The sequence below is a fragment of the Halichoerus grypus genome, chromosome 1 (assembly GCF_964656455.1).
Source record: "Halichoerus grypus chromosome 1, mHalGry1.hap1.1, whole genome shotgun sequence".
NCBI classification, from domain to species: domain Eukaryota; kingdom Metazoa; phylum Chordata; class Mammalia; order Carnivora; family Phocidae; genus Halichoerus; species Halichoerus grypus.
In genome coordinates, this window is record NC_135712.1 from 115,113,979 (window position 1) to 115,128,992 (window position 15,014).

At 35.4% G+C, this 15,014-nt stretch overlaps 2 long non-coding RNA genes across 3 annotated transcripts in view; one reads left to right on the top strand and one right to left on the bottom strand.

The window, feature by feature from the left end:
* Positions 1–15,014, top strand: part of LOC118526748 (uncharacterized) — a 502,548-nt gene that overhangs the window by 481,303 nt on the left and 6,231 nt on the right. The window lies entirely within an intron of this gene.
* LOC118529453 (uncharacterized) overlaps positions 1–15,014 on the bottom strand; it is a 306,217-nt gene that overhangs the window by 57,573 nt on the left and 233,630 nt on the right. The window contains exons 3-4 of the long non-coding RNA XR_013447139.1: positions 10,426–10,510; positions 2,012–2,185 (exon numbers count right to left, since the gene is read on the bottom strand). This is a non-coding gene — a long non-coding RNA (uncharacterized LOC118529453). The remainder of the gene's footprint in view (positions 1–2,011; positions 2,186–10,425; positions 10,511–15,014) is intronic.

Genomic DNA, 15,014 nt, shown 5'->3' on the forward strand with positions numbered 1-15,014 from the left:
TTTTTCATAATATTCTTTTATAATTGTATTTCTTTAGTGTTGTTATTTCTCCTTGCTCATATATGATTTTATTTATTTTCGTCCTTCCTCTTTTCTTTTTGATAAGCCTGGCTGGATATTTATCAACTTTATTAATTTTTTCAAAGAATTAGCTCCTCATTTCATTGATCTGTTCTTCTGTTCACTTTAGGCTTGTTTTTTTGTTCTTTCTCTAGCTCCTTTAAGTGTATAGACAAAATAATAGACAAAAATAAATTCAAAATGGATTAAAGACCTAAATGTGAGACCTGAAACCATAAAAATCCTAGAGGAGAACCCAGGCAGTAACCTCTTTGACATCAGCCATAGGAACTTCTTTCTAGATATGTCTCCAGAGGTAAGGGAAACAAAAGCAAAAATAAACTATTGGGAATTCATCAAAATAAGAAGCTTCTGCACAGCAAAAGAAATATTCAATGAAACTAAAAGGCAACCTTTAGAATGGGAGAAGATATTTGCAAACGACATAACTGATAATGGGTTAATATCCAAAATCTATAACAAGCTTATAAAATTCAACACCCAAAAAATGAATAATCCAATTAATAAAAGGGCAGAAGGCATGAATAGACATTTTTCTAAAGAAGACATACAGATGACCAACAGACACATGAAAAGATGTTCAACATCACTGATCAGGGAAATACAAATCAAAACTACAATGAGATATCACAAGACACTTGTCATATGGGCTAAAATCAACAACATAAGAAAAAACGGGTGTTGGGAGAATGTGGAGAAAGGGGCACCCTCTTGCACTGTTGGTGGGAATGCAAAGTGGTGCAGCCACTGTGGAAAACAGTATGGAGGTTCCTCAAAAAGTTAAAAATAGAACTACCTTATGATCTAACAATTGTACTGCTAAGTATTTGCCCAAAGAATACAATGTTTATAGCAGCATTATCTACAATAGCCAAATTATGGAAATAGCCCCAGTGTCCATCAACTGACAAATGGAAAAAGAAAATGTGGCATATGTATACAATGGAATATTACTCAGCCATAAAAAGAATGAAATCTTGCATTTTCAACAACATGGGTGGGGCTAGAGAGTATTATGCTAAACAAAATAAGTCAGAGAAAGACAAATACCCTATGATTTTACTGATATATGGAATTTAAGAAACAAAACAAATAATCAAAGGGGTAAAAATGAGAGACATACCAAGAAACAGACTCAACTATAGAGAACTGATGACTACTAGAGGGGAGATAAGTTGGGGGGGAATCAGTTAAATAGGTGATGGGATTAAAGGGTGCCTTTGTGATGAGCACTGGGTGATGTATGGAATTGTTGGATCACTATATTGTAGGCCTGAAACTCATATTACACTGTATGTTACCTAAATGAAATTTAAATAAAAACTTTAAAAAACTCAAAAAACTTAATAAAAAATCCAAAAAACATAAAAACACCCTGTGGCTTATTTTCTGTGCCTCAGCATCACAGTGGCTCGTGTGGCCTGAGGACCCTGGATCAACTGAGATCAAAAGCTCACTATAAACTGGACCCTATTCTAGTCTGAGCTTTTAAGTTGGAGAGAGCATCCCTGCAATTCTTTGGCCCTTTTAAATCCTGGCTTTTTTTTTTTTTTTTTTTTTTCCTGTGTCCTAGCATGACCAAGGCTCTAGATTTTGCTAAGGTCTCAAGCTCATAGTAACAACCAGACCAACTGTTATCGTGTCCTGACCCTGCTCTGATCTAGGCTTTTAAAGTATAATAGAAATATAAACTGGATTTTCCTGTCCCTCTGACCTGGAGAGTGTTTTCCCAGCTCCTTTGCCCCTTGGCAGAGTTCTAGTCTTTCTCTGTTACATGCTTGTTACTCTTTTAAATCATGTCTTATTTTCTGTGCCCAAGGACACCAGTCCCTCAGTATTACCTATCCCCCAAGCCCCAGTGCTATTCACAGCATTGGGGGTGCAGGTTCCCTTTGTTACCATGTCTCCATCTCTTTTGCTGTTTTCTTACCATGTTGTTGTTGGTTGTTCAGTAGCTGTTCTGTCAGTCTTCAGTTCTTTTTCAGGAGGAATTGTTCTACTAATAGGTATAATTGGTGTGTTCCATGGAGGAGGTGAGTTCAGGTTTTTCCTAAGTTGCCATCTTGGAACAGAACTCCCTGTAGGCTGATTATTTTTTAAGAAACTGCAAAAACAAAAGAAGCTCTAAAAACCAAGTGGAAGTTACCTGTTATAAGGGACATATACATGAATAGGGGAATCTCTATTTGTGTGTCTTCCTCACTGTACCAGAAAAGGGAGATGACTCTAAATCTCTGAAAACTTGTCTATGGACACGACCTTACCCTTGTCTATCATACTTTTCCTCCTAACCTCCCTTAACTGACTCCCCACCCCCAACATATTTTGTCCTTGGCTGAAGGTGATATTTCGGGTGTTGGCTTTGGACAGTGTAGGGAATTATTTAGTTTTCCTGGACCTCTCTCATATACACAGGTGGTATACATGTTATTAAACTTTCATTTGTTTTTGTCCTATTTATCTTAAATTAATTTATAGAAGGGAAGAAAGGAAAACTTTTCTGTCCCTATATTGTCAAGCAAGACATTATTTGTAAATAAATCCACTTTATGTAATGGCAGCAAGTCTAACCAAAACTTCTTCGAGGCTCAGAAAGCTCCTAAACATAGACTTAATTTCCTATTTGAAGGAATATCTTATATATATAGAAAAGGGGGGGGCGGGAGACAGAATAAGACAAATTTCTTCAACCTTCTTATTGAATATATGATATATATTGACATTTGTTCATATATTTTGTTTTACAGCAATGTTAGAAAACAAAATCAACAGTAAATTGTAAAGATCTTATTGGCTTTACTCAAAGATTCATGAATCAGGCAGCATCCCATCTGCAAATAGAAAGGAGCTGGGAAGAGCTATACAAAATAAAAGACTTTAATAGGCAGAAAGGAGTGCTCTAGCAGACAAGGACAACTTCCTTTGGGAGACAGCAGGGGGTCCATCAGGCAGATGACCTCACTAGTGCTGACCAGGTAATTTTAGATGGACTGTTTTAAGATTCCACTCCTGAGAGAGATTGAAACTTAAGTCCTGGTTTGGTGACATGGGTTTAGCACAAATGATTCCATTTTGTGCCTGCTGGGTTTTTTTTTTTTTTTCTTTAAGATTTTTTTATTTATTGGGCGCCTGGGTGTCTCAGACAGTTAAGCATCTGCCTTCGGCTCAGGTCATGATCCCAGGGTCCTGGGATCGAGCCCCACATTGGGGTCCCTGCTCCTTGGGGAGCCTGCTTCTCCCTCTCCCTCTGCCTGCCACTCTCCCTGCTTGTGCTCTCTCTCTGTCAAATAAAGAATAATAATAAAAAAATCTTAAAAAAAAAAGATTTTTTTTAATTTATTTGACAGAGAGAGACACAGTGAGAGAGGGAACATAAGCAGGAGGAGTGGGAGAGGGAGAAGCAGGCTTCCCGCAGAGCAGGGAGCCCAATGCGGGGCTTGATCCCAGGACCCTAGGACCATGACAGGACCCTGGGATCATGACCTGAGCCGAAGGCAGATGCTTAATGACTGAACCACCCAGGTGCCCCTGCTGCCTCCTTTTTAATGATAAACACATATACAGTAATATTTTATCAAAAATTCCTTCCTTTCCTGCCCTGGTTCCTTAGAGAATTGAATTACTTGTGTCACTGTAATTCTGAAAAGATAAGGATTGTTGGTAGGGGGAGATAATAGTTGATACTTTAAAAATGTTAATCTGCAGTATTTTTAGGTACTTGTAAGAGTGTAAAGAAATACAGAATGTTCAGTTCTTACAAAGCAGTTATCCATAGAATTCCTAAAAAAAATGGATCAGTATTTGCATTTTAATCTCTAATGACAACATTTAAAAAATATTGGCTGCTTCATGTGAAATTATTTTAAATCGGTATGAAGCATGTTTAGTCGATGTGCCAAGTGCACAGCAATTTCCAGTGTATTAAAACCCTATATATTTTAATCTTCTTGTACACAATTGGAAAATTGTAGAAAATAATGTATCTGTAAACAACCAAGCCATATTTTAAGTGAACTGAAGGGGGTGACTATGTATATCCTATATGCAAACTTTTTATTCAATGAGTACATTTTATATAATTATATAGATTAACCTTGGAAATTGGGTATTGTGTAATGCTGGGGCTTATATGCTGATAGTAAAGAAAGCCTTACGTATTTTGATCTGTTTATCAGAAAGAATACGTATTTCAACTAAATTCTAAGTAAACTTCTTGAGTTCAAAATCACTCCAGCCTTAAGAAATTCTATTATTTAGGGATGCCTGGGTGGCTCAGTAGTTGAGCTGCCTTCGGCTCAGGTCATGACCCCCGGGTCCCGGGATCGGGCTCCTGGCTCAGCAGGGAGCCTGCTTCTGCCTCTCCCCCTGCTCATGCTCTCTCTCTCTCTCTCTCTCTCACAAATAAATAAATAAAATCTAAAAAAAAAAGAAATGCTGTTATTTAAAGGTCTTCATTTTTTCCATTTGCTTTCCAATAACCCACAGAGCTTAAAAATCTGTGGTTTTACAGATCGAAAACAAAACTAAATGCATTACTTCCAATGCTTGTTACAATGTTTGTTCTAATGAAAATTAGATGCCAAGTAGACAATTCCCTGGCAAATAATAAATTTATTTTACTATTTTTAGAACCAAAGACCCAGCTATAATAAAATAGAGAACATGGAGAGCATCAAGTATGCTAATAAAACTGCATGTTTTGGTTGCATTTAATTTCATTTATATAAATGGGTTTTCTAATACCTAAATAATTTAGCGTATTATATTTCTTTTCCTGTAAGGGCATATCTCTCCAAAATTATATCTTTGTAAAAATATTCTATTTTCATTTTTGCCTTAAATTCATAATAAATTTGTAGCTCTTATTAATAGTAAGTAATGTGATTAAATTTTAATAAGACCCATAGGAATCCAAAATCAAATGCTGTCACAGATAAATAGGTCAATCAGATGAATTATTTTTTTCCATTTTAGTAAACATAGATAAAGTAGCTCTGTCAGGATCCTTTAATTAGGAAATTTCCTCTTCTAGAAAGGGAAAGTAATATTTTTCCTCTTTTGTAACTTATTTTTTTTCTAAAATAATCATCTAATTTCTTCCAATAGCCTTAGTAATTTTGAACTATGTAGTGAATGTTTCCACTATTATGGTTATGTTTTTGAGAGGCCCTAAGCATGAAACTCTTACTAAAACCCTCCATCCTGGCTAGCGGAAGGCATACCAGCGTGCATAAGGCATGCTCAGCACTATATCTGGTGATAGGGTTGATGTAAATAAAAGTCTCAAAGTGAGGCTGTGATCAAAGAGATACAATGTAATAGAATAGGGCTAAATTTTATTAAGCACCGGTGGATTCAGCCTGTCAGTGTTATATTGGCATAGTGATACTGGCTGATCAAGATTAGGGCAGTCAAGAAAAGCTTTTAGGATGAGTTGTGATTAAAGGTGATCCCCACAAGACAGGAGGAACTTGTACAGGGGTAGAAAACTGTGAGGACTTCCTGTGAATAAGATAAGCAATTGCTTAATAAGCACAAATGGTTAATGTGTCAAGCTCACCCAGCTAAGATGCTGACCTGGATCCTGTGTTAGGTTCTCCTTGCTTCTGTACCACAATAACCACAAATGTAGGGACTTAACATAAACTTGTTTCTTACAGTTTTGGAGATCAGAAGTCTAAAAGCAGGGTGTTGTTAAGGGTGTGTTCATTCTGGAAGCTTCAGGAGAATTGTTTCAGCAACTTGGTTTTGAAACAAACCAATAAAAGATATATATATATATATATTTTTTTTTAAGATTTTATTTATTTGACAGAGAGAGACACGGCGAGAGAGGGAACACAAGCAGGGGGAGTGGGAGAGGGAGAAGCAGGCTTCCCGCCGAGCAGGGAGCCCGATTTAGATTGATTTTTCTAATCCTAGTCAATTGCTTGCAAGAGCATTTTTTCTATCCAAGTATTTTGAAATGAAATTCAGTAAGTATAACTGCATAAATATCTCTTATATATTTTTTAAAGTGAAATTTATCGAGTGCTTAGCATATGCCAAACAGTGAGAAACCGTTTATGTACATTAAGTAGTCTTCACAGAAACTTAATAAGATATTCTTGAGAAGAATCCTTTGAGGTACAGAGAGGTCATGTAAATTGCCCAAAGACATGCAATTAGGGGAAGGGTCAGAATTTAGTATAAGATGATGACTGTGAATTCAACATATTAACTCCATTTACATTTTAACCTAGTTTAACAAAGATTCTAATAACAATTATCAATATTCTTTATTGGAAAAGTTTGTCATTGCCAAATACAAATTTGAAAAAGAAAAAAACAAATTTAAACTTTTAAAAGATTTTGTAGGAATCTCTGAGAAGCTAAAATAGTATTCCAAGGGGAAGCCTGGGAACTGGCATAAGAAATTCATTTCCACCACCTTGTAAGAGATTTTTTGCCTCCTGTAAAGAAAATTCTTTCTATGGGATAGGGCAGGAAGCTCATTTGATCTTCCTAATTAAGTAACTAGTCCCTTAGCTTTAAATTCTGTGGTAATTTCTGTTGCCTCTGCTCAAATAGGTATAGGGCATGAAACTATGATTTACATAAGAAAAGTTTCATGTATTTGGTATGCAAAGAAAAAAATTCAAACTTGATAAAAGTTTAAAATTCAAATTAAAGCAATAACGAGGCGAACTTATTAGCTTATTAAATAAGCAAATGGGGCACCTGGGTGGCTCAGTTGGTTAAGCATCTGCCCTTGGCTCAGGTCATGATCTTAGGGTCCTGGGATTGGGCCCCGCATCACAGGAGTCTGCTTCTCTCTCTCCCCCTCCCCCCACTCATGCGCTCTCAAAATTTTTTAAAAAATCAAATAATCGGGGCACCTGGGTGGCTCAGTTCGTTAAGCATCTGCCTTCAGCTCGGGTTGTAATCCAAGGGTCCTGGGATAGGGTCCCACATGGGGCGTCCTGCTCAGTGGGGAGCCTGCTTCTCCCTCTGCCTGCGCTCTCTCACTCTCTGTCAAATAAATAAATAAAATCTTTAAAAAAAATCAAATAATTTTGGAAAAATAATACACAAGAGAGGAAAATTTAGAGCACATTTCTAGTAGCAGTAAACATTGCTATAATTTTTCTGGAAATTATGTCTTTTACTGATTGCTGACATATATTAAAGTTTTTAAACTGATATTCTAATTTTGAGAGTTTATATTTAAGAAAATATAAAAGAAAATGAAAATATACAAAAATATTTCTTCCAGAAGTTCTGTAATCCAAATATTAGCAAGTATTTATTGGGAGCTTATTATGAGCCAGACACTGTGGTATTATTTTATTTAATTCTACATAAAATTGCCAAAGCTAGACATTATAATAATCATTTTCTGAATGGATAAAATGGAGAATCCACATAATTTTCACAAGTCAAAGGGTTAATAAACAGAAAAGCCAAGACTTGAATCTGTCACCAAAATCCATGCTTCTGTTAACTTTTTAACAACTACTCCATTTTCTCCTTTGCAATGACCAAAATTAGGGAAATAATAGGACATTTGAGTTTATGTATATACACAAAGATCAAAGAAAGACTAATATGAATACTGGTATTTAGGTAAACATTATCTCTGATTATTTTCTACAAAATATTTTTAACATTTTAACATCATCTTTCCCCTGCCCTTATTACAAATATGCAGTGTTGTACATTATGGAGACATTAGATGATAGTCCGCATGCTGAGGGGCTTTCATATTCATACCAGGACACTATTAGTTCAATGCACAGATTATTCCAATAAATAGTGTTCTCTCTCAACAAGAGAAGGGGATAGATGACTTTAATACTTTATAAAATACTTCTGATAGCTCTTTTAATGTCTCTCTGAAAGAATGAGGTAACAAAACCAAAAACATACAAACATGGATACAAGGCCTTTGAATGTCTCAAATTGAGAGTAAAAGGGACAGTGGAAATTAAATTGTATTGCGGTTTTTTAACTTTTGCTAAAAGGAAAACAAATAGACCAAAAATGCCATTACACCATCTGGCCTGGTAGCTCTTACCAGGCCATACTCATGGAGTTTAACACCAACCCATTGCTTCAAAGATCGTGTCTTCATGTTGTTTGGATATGTAGAATCAAGAAGAATTCTTATCACTACAGTAATGATATTCATGAGTGTAAGATCTGCTTATTGCATAATGCCTTGGGAAAATAATAGGATTTTTAAGAAGAATCAAGTAACTCATTAGAACAAAGCTAAGGGAAGACAGTTGTCTTTTGTTTTGAAAGGTCCTAAAACACCAACATTGTCAGAGGAGAACAAATGTGACTTCAATTCAATGCCTCTTAGTGGCCAGTAACCATAAATATGATCCTTAATTTTCTTGTTGTTGAGATAAGTGAGATTCTTACAGTATTACTATAAGGGCAATAGAACATGTGCTCAAAGCATTTAACAGAATCTCAGTACTATAAGGGTTTAACGATGATGATGAGGGGGGAGGACGAGTAAGAATAAAATCCTCTGTGAACACTCATGACTTAGCAGTTTTCTTACTTAACAAGCACTACAATCTGTCAATCTTCCCAATAAAATTCTAAAAATCCAGAAAGTAGTAATTAAAAAGAAAATGGTCATTCTAAATTATTATATTTCTTTTACTAAAAAACTAATTCAGTGGTGTCTAACACAGTGGTGTCAACTCACATAAACATATGTAAGATGGATGACATCCAAATAATAGTGATTGATGGAGTTTATCTCCTTTGGTAGAGTGCCATTAGCAAGTGTCATTTTTTTTTTGACATTTTCTTCAGCCCCGGATAGACAAAACTTTAATTGGCTATTTGAGTGAAAATATAGAGATACACAATTATAAAGTATAGTTAAAATGGAGATCATGATTCCCTAACATCAATAAGTAAACTGAAACGGTAGCTAAAAGATAAAGTGTACAGTTCTGGAATTAGGAATATACAATAGAGGATTATTATAGCAAATAGCGGTAGAAACTAAATTGACAGATATTTATACTAAAAAAAGGAAAGAAAATGATGCTACCTGAAAGCTTACAAAAACTCAGGAATCAGATGGGCACCAACATAAATACAGATGCAAGTTGTATTAACAAAAATGTAGGTAATGCTCTCATCAAGTTATATGTGGCCTCCAGGCCACATCTAGATACCATTTCCCTTTTGACTGGTATGTTTATAGTTGATTAACCAGAGCATATACAAAGGAGATCAAACAGGAACATGAGAGGTTCTGAAATCACATTTGACTAATCTCTAATTGTCACCTGATACTATGAACCTAGATATGGGACTATCAATCAAGGAATATAACTCTGTTAAATATTTGAAGGCTTACATGTGGAAAAATAATATACATATTCTTTGTGTCTATAGAACAAAGGATTAGAAGTGGGAGAAGTTACAAAACAGATTTTTTTTTTTTCTAGCTTAGAGGCAAAAAAAAAAAATACACAGGAATAAAATAATTTTGGGTGGTAGAATTTTTTTATTTTCCCCAAAATATTCTTTAATTTTATTGTAATAATAAAATATGAGAATGACTGAGTTTAGGTGTATCTATCTTAAAAAATTAATGAGCAAAATAAATGGGATAATATTTGATTAGGATTAGTACACATATTAATACTCCTTATAGAGGAGATTAATATTACCTTATATTAAAGAATGGATTTAATAAAAGAGAAATTCTAATGATTAGTGTGACCTCCATAAGAAAATACTGGCAAGAAAATAGTAAGATTCCTACAACTGGAATGTTCAAGCAGAGGCTGAAGAATAAGCTTTTGAAGGGATTTATATTTGAAGGAAGTACCTCTAAAAAACCTTCAGTATTACAATTTTATGATTATTTTTCGCTGTCATTCCTTTTTATACATCCCTGTACTTATCACTGAACCGTCTCAATGCTTGACCTCCCCAACTACACATACAAACACCTTCAATGATTTGGGTAACAAATCAAATGTTATTTGGCATATATGTTATTGTTTCCTTACAGGAGACCATCACACATAAAACACAAAGGATTACTTCTTGAACATAAGTATGCTATAAGAAAATATTTCAAATTGCTTGCATTGTCCAAATACATAAGTAAAGGGAAGAGGGCACTGCACACACACACACACACAGGACAGTAAGGTAAAACAACTCCAAAAAGCTAACTATAGTTAGTAAAAACAAAAATATCTGAAGCTTATAATGAATTTAGAAAGGAAAGGCTATTTCTTTTACTATTGCTAACATCAATGCTATCATCTTTATTTTAATACATTTCAAATGATATGAGACACAGAAGGACCTACTTACAGATAATGCTCCTTTTATTGTTTGACACTGAAGGTTAAATGGAAGCTTCTCCCCCTTGCTTTATACTTAAAAAACTCCAAATCATCTGTGGTGAAGTAAAAACGAAATTGTAAATAGGTCATCTTCATTTGACTTGCAAAGGATGTCCTTTTATCTTCAAACATGCTGGCATTCCATGACACTCCCCAACTGCCTGCTTATCAACTTATAAAGAGCTCCTTGGGGCAATGCCAGACTCTGCAATCAAAGGTAGATTTTAGAAACCCTCTGCAAAATATTCTGCTGCCATCAAACTTTGTAATTTTTTTTCAAACTGTCCCCCAGAAACAATGCAGAGAAGTAACACATTATTTAAAAAGTAAACATTGTATAAAATATTGCATGTTTTGAAATTAAAAAATTATGTACAATGAAGAGTAGATGAATTAAGCAGATAACACACTTCAGGCTTTCAATGTTCCTTCATGCCATTGACTATAAAGGCCAATACCAAACATTGTGATTTCACATCTAATTATTTGTCAAAGTCATCATACGGAGAGATATTAAAACTATATTTCACTGATTTTTTTCTTTCATTATGATGTGATAAAATACTTAGGAGAATGTATTTCTTGAGTGTTGGCATAAATATTGTTTTCTTCTTTTAGGGATATACACCTTTTCATTAAAAAATGGTAACTGCATCTTTTTTTAAATTTTGTATGATCAAATTATTATATGGATATCAATCTGTAATCTGTACCTAAATATCTTTTTCATCTGTATAGGAAGAGAAGGTTAGATGCAGGGAATTTTGAGTAAGTTAGAAAGTTCTAGAAAAGTAGAATCTGAACTAGGGATGAAAGAATTCATAAGCATTGGAATCTCACACCATAACCTGGTAGAAAATGGTCCAATCATATATGCCTCAAGAACAGAGCTGCTACAATTCCATCTCCCTCCTCCTATAAATAAAGCATCTCAGTGATTCCCCCATATAATGAACCTGTAACAAAATGTGATGAATGAAATAATAAACTGGGTGCCATATCTCCCCTGAACAAAATATAATTGACATGGTGATAGACACTAGGAAAGAATGTGGAGGTGGCAGGAGAGAAGTAGCTAAGGTTGCTATTGTACATTAGTAAGATACACAACTGTATCAATGAAAAATTGTCACATTACAACTGTTCCTGGCTTACAAAGAGGCAAGCACTCTCTTACTATGTGGCCTTATAATTATTCCTGGAGAAGGTGTTAGACTTTGTGTTTGGTGATTGTAAAGGGTCTTCTGGAAAATTCTATCTGGTACTAATGATATGGTGCATTTCAGTGTTTAAGTGCTAGCTTAATATTATTAGAAGAGCTTTAAGACAGGAGATTCAAAGCTTTATTAAGCAAAGACCTAGTTGCCCTTTCAAGTGAGGATAATATTGCTGGCAAAATCGTCTTAGACTGAAAATACTCTGTACACTTCTGCAGTTTCTTTTGTAGTATATATCACAGGTGTAAGAGTATTCTGAAAATAGAATATACTTTGTATCATTCACAAGTTCAGAACTGCATTTTCTCTACAAATAACGAAATATAAAACAATTCTCCCTTCTGTTATATTTGTGCTGTTGTATACTTATTTCATTCATATTCCTAAGTGCACAAGTACTCACACAGAAATACACAAAGTCTAACTTAATGCTTATGTAGTCCATACCCAACTTCTGGAAATCACTTTGTAATATTTTAATCATGAAATCTATTACTCTTTATTCAAACATAACAAGAAAATTACTGTAGTTTGACCAAAATGTCAGTGTTGGGCTTCTTTTCTCAGTATCTGTAAAAAAAACATTCTCCAGAATAGATCACATCCTGGGTCACAAATCAGGTCTCAACTGGTATCAAAAGATTGGGATCATTCCCTGCATATTTTCAGACCACAACGCTTTGAAATTAGAACTCAATCACAAGAGGAAAGTCAGAACTCAAATACATGGAGGCTAAAGAGCATCCTACTAGAGAATGAATGGGTTAACCAGGAAATTAAAGAAGAATTAAAAAATTCATGGAAACAAATGAAAATGAAAACACAACTGTTCAAAATGTTTGGGATGCAGCAAAGGCAGTCCTAAGAGAAAAGTATAGAGCAATACAAGCCTTTCTCAAGAAACAAGAAAGGTCTCAAATACACAACCTAACCCTACACCTAAAGGAGCTGGAGAAAGAACAGCAAATAAAACCTAAACCCAGCAGGAGAAGAGAAATAATAAAGATCAGATCAGAAATCAATGAAATAGAAACCAAAAGAACAGTAGAACAGATCAACAAAACTAGGAGCTGGTTCTTTGAAACAATAAGATTGATAAACCCCTGGCCAGACTTGAAAAGAGAAATGACCCAAATAAATAAAATCATGAATGAAAGAGGGGAGATCACAACCAACACCAAAGAAACACAAACAATTATAAGAACATACTATGAGCAACTATATGCCAGCAAATTAGATAACCTGGAAGAAATGGATGCATTCCTAGAGACAAATAAACTACCAAAACTGAACAAGGAAGAAATAGAAAACCTGAACAGACCCATAACCAGTAAGGAAACTGAGGCAGTCATCAAAAATCTCCCAACAAACAAAAGCCCAGGGCCAGATGGCTTCCCAGGGGAATTCTACCAAACATTTAAAGAAGAATTAATACCTATTCTTCAGAATCTGTTTCAAAGAATAGAAATGGAAGGAAAACTTCCAAAATCCTTTTATGAGGCCAGCATTACCTTGATCCCACAACCAGACAAAGACCCCCCCAAAAAAGAACTATAGACCAATATCCCTGATGAACATGGATGCAAAAATTCTCACCAAAATACTAGCCAATGGGATCCAACAGTACATTAAAAGGATTATTCACCACGACCAAGTGGGATTTATCCCTGGGCTGCAAGGTTGGTTCAACATCCACAAATCAATCAATGTGATACAATACATTAATAAAAGAAAGAACAAGAACTATATGATCCTCTCAATAGATGCAGAAAACACATTTGACAAAGTACAGCATCCTTTCTTGATTAAAACTCTTCAGAGTGTAGGGATAAAGGGTACATACCTCAATATCATAAAAGCCATCTATGAAAAACCCACAGCAAATATCATACTCAGTGGGGAAAAACTGAGAGCTTTTCCCCTAAGGTCATGAACATAGCAGGGATGTCCACTATCACCACTGCAATTCAACATAGTACTAGAAGTCCTTGCCTCAGCAGACAACAAAAAGAAAGAAAAAGCATCTGAATTGGCAAAGAAGAAGTGAAACTCTCACTTTTTGCAGATTATATGATACTTTATGTGGAAAACCCAAAAGACTCCACCCCAAAACTGCTAGAACTCATATAGGAATTCAGTAAAGTGGCAGGATATAAAATCAATGCACAGAATTCAATTGCATTTCTATACAACAACAACAAGACAGAAGAAAGAGAAATCAAGGAGTCAATCCCATTTACAATTACACCCAAAACCATAAGATACCTAGGAATAAATCTAACCAAAGAGGCAAAGGATCTGTACTCAGAAAACTACAGAATACTCATGAAAGAAATTGAGGAAGACACAAAGAAATGGAAAAATATTCCATGCTCATGGATTGGAAGAACAAATATTGTGAAAATGTCTATGCTACCTAGAGCGATCTACACATTTAATGCAATCCCTATCAAAATACCATCCACTTTTTTCAAAGAAATGGAACAAATAATCCTAAATTTGTATGGAACCAGCAAAGACCCCGAATAGCCAGAGGAATGTTGAAAAAGAAAAGCAAAGCTGGTGGCATCACAACTGTGGACTTCAAGCTCTATTACAAAGCTGTCATCATCCAGACAATATGGTACTGACAGAAAAAAACAAAAACAAAACAAAACAAAACAAAAAAAACCCACATAGATCAATGGAACAGAATAGAGAGCCAGACATGGACCCTCAACTCTATGGTCAACTAATCTTCGACAAAACAGGAAAGAATGTACAGTGGAAAAAAGACAGTCTATTCAACAAATGGTATTGGGAAAATTGGACAGCCACATGCAGAAGAATGAAACTGGACCATTTCCTTACACCACACACAAAAATAGACTCAAAATGGATGAAAGACCTAAATGTGAGACAGGAATCCATCAAAATCCTAAAGGAGAACACAGGCAGCAACCTCTTCAACATCAGCCGCAGAAACCTCTTCAACCTCAGCCACAGCCACTTACTCCTAGAAACATCGCCAAAGGCAAGGGAAGCAAGGGCAAAAATGAACTATTGGGATTTCATCAAGATAAAAAGCTTTTGCACAGGGGCGCCTGGGTGGCTCAGTCGTTAAGCGTCTGCCTTCGGCTCAGGTCATGATCCCAAGGTCCTGGGATCGAGCCCCGCATCGGGCTCCCTGCTCAGCGGGAAGCCTGCTTCTCCCTCTCCCACTCCGCCTGCTTGTGTTCCCTCTCTCGCTGTGTCTCTGTCAAAGAAATAAATAAATCTTTAAAAAAAAAAAAAAAAGCTTTTGCACAGCAAAGGAAACAGTCAACAAAACCAAGACAACTGACAGAATGGGAGAAGATAT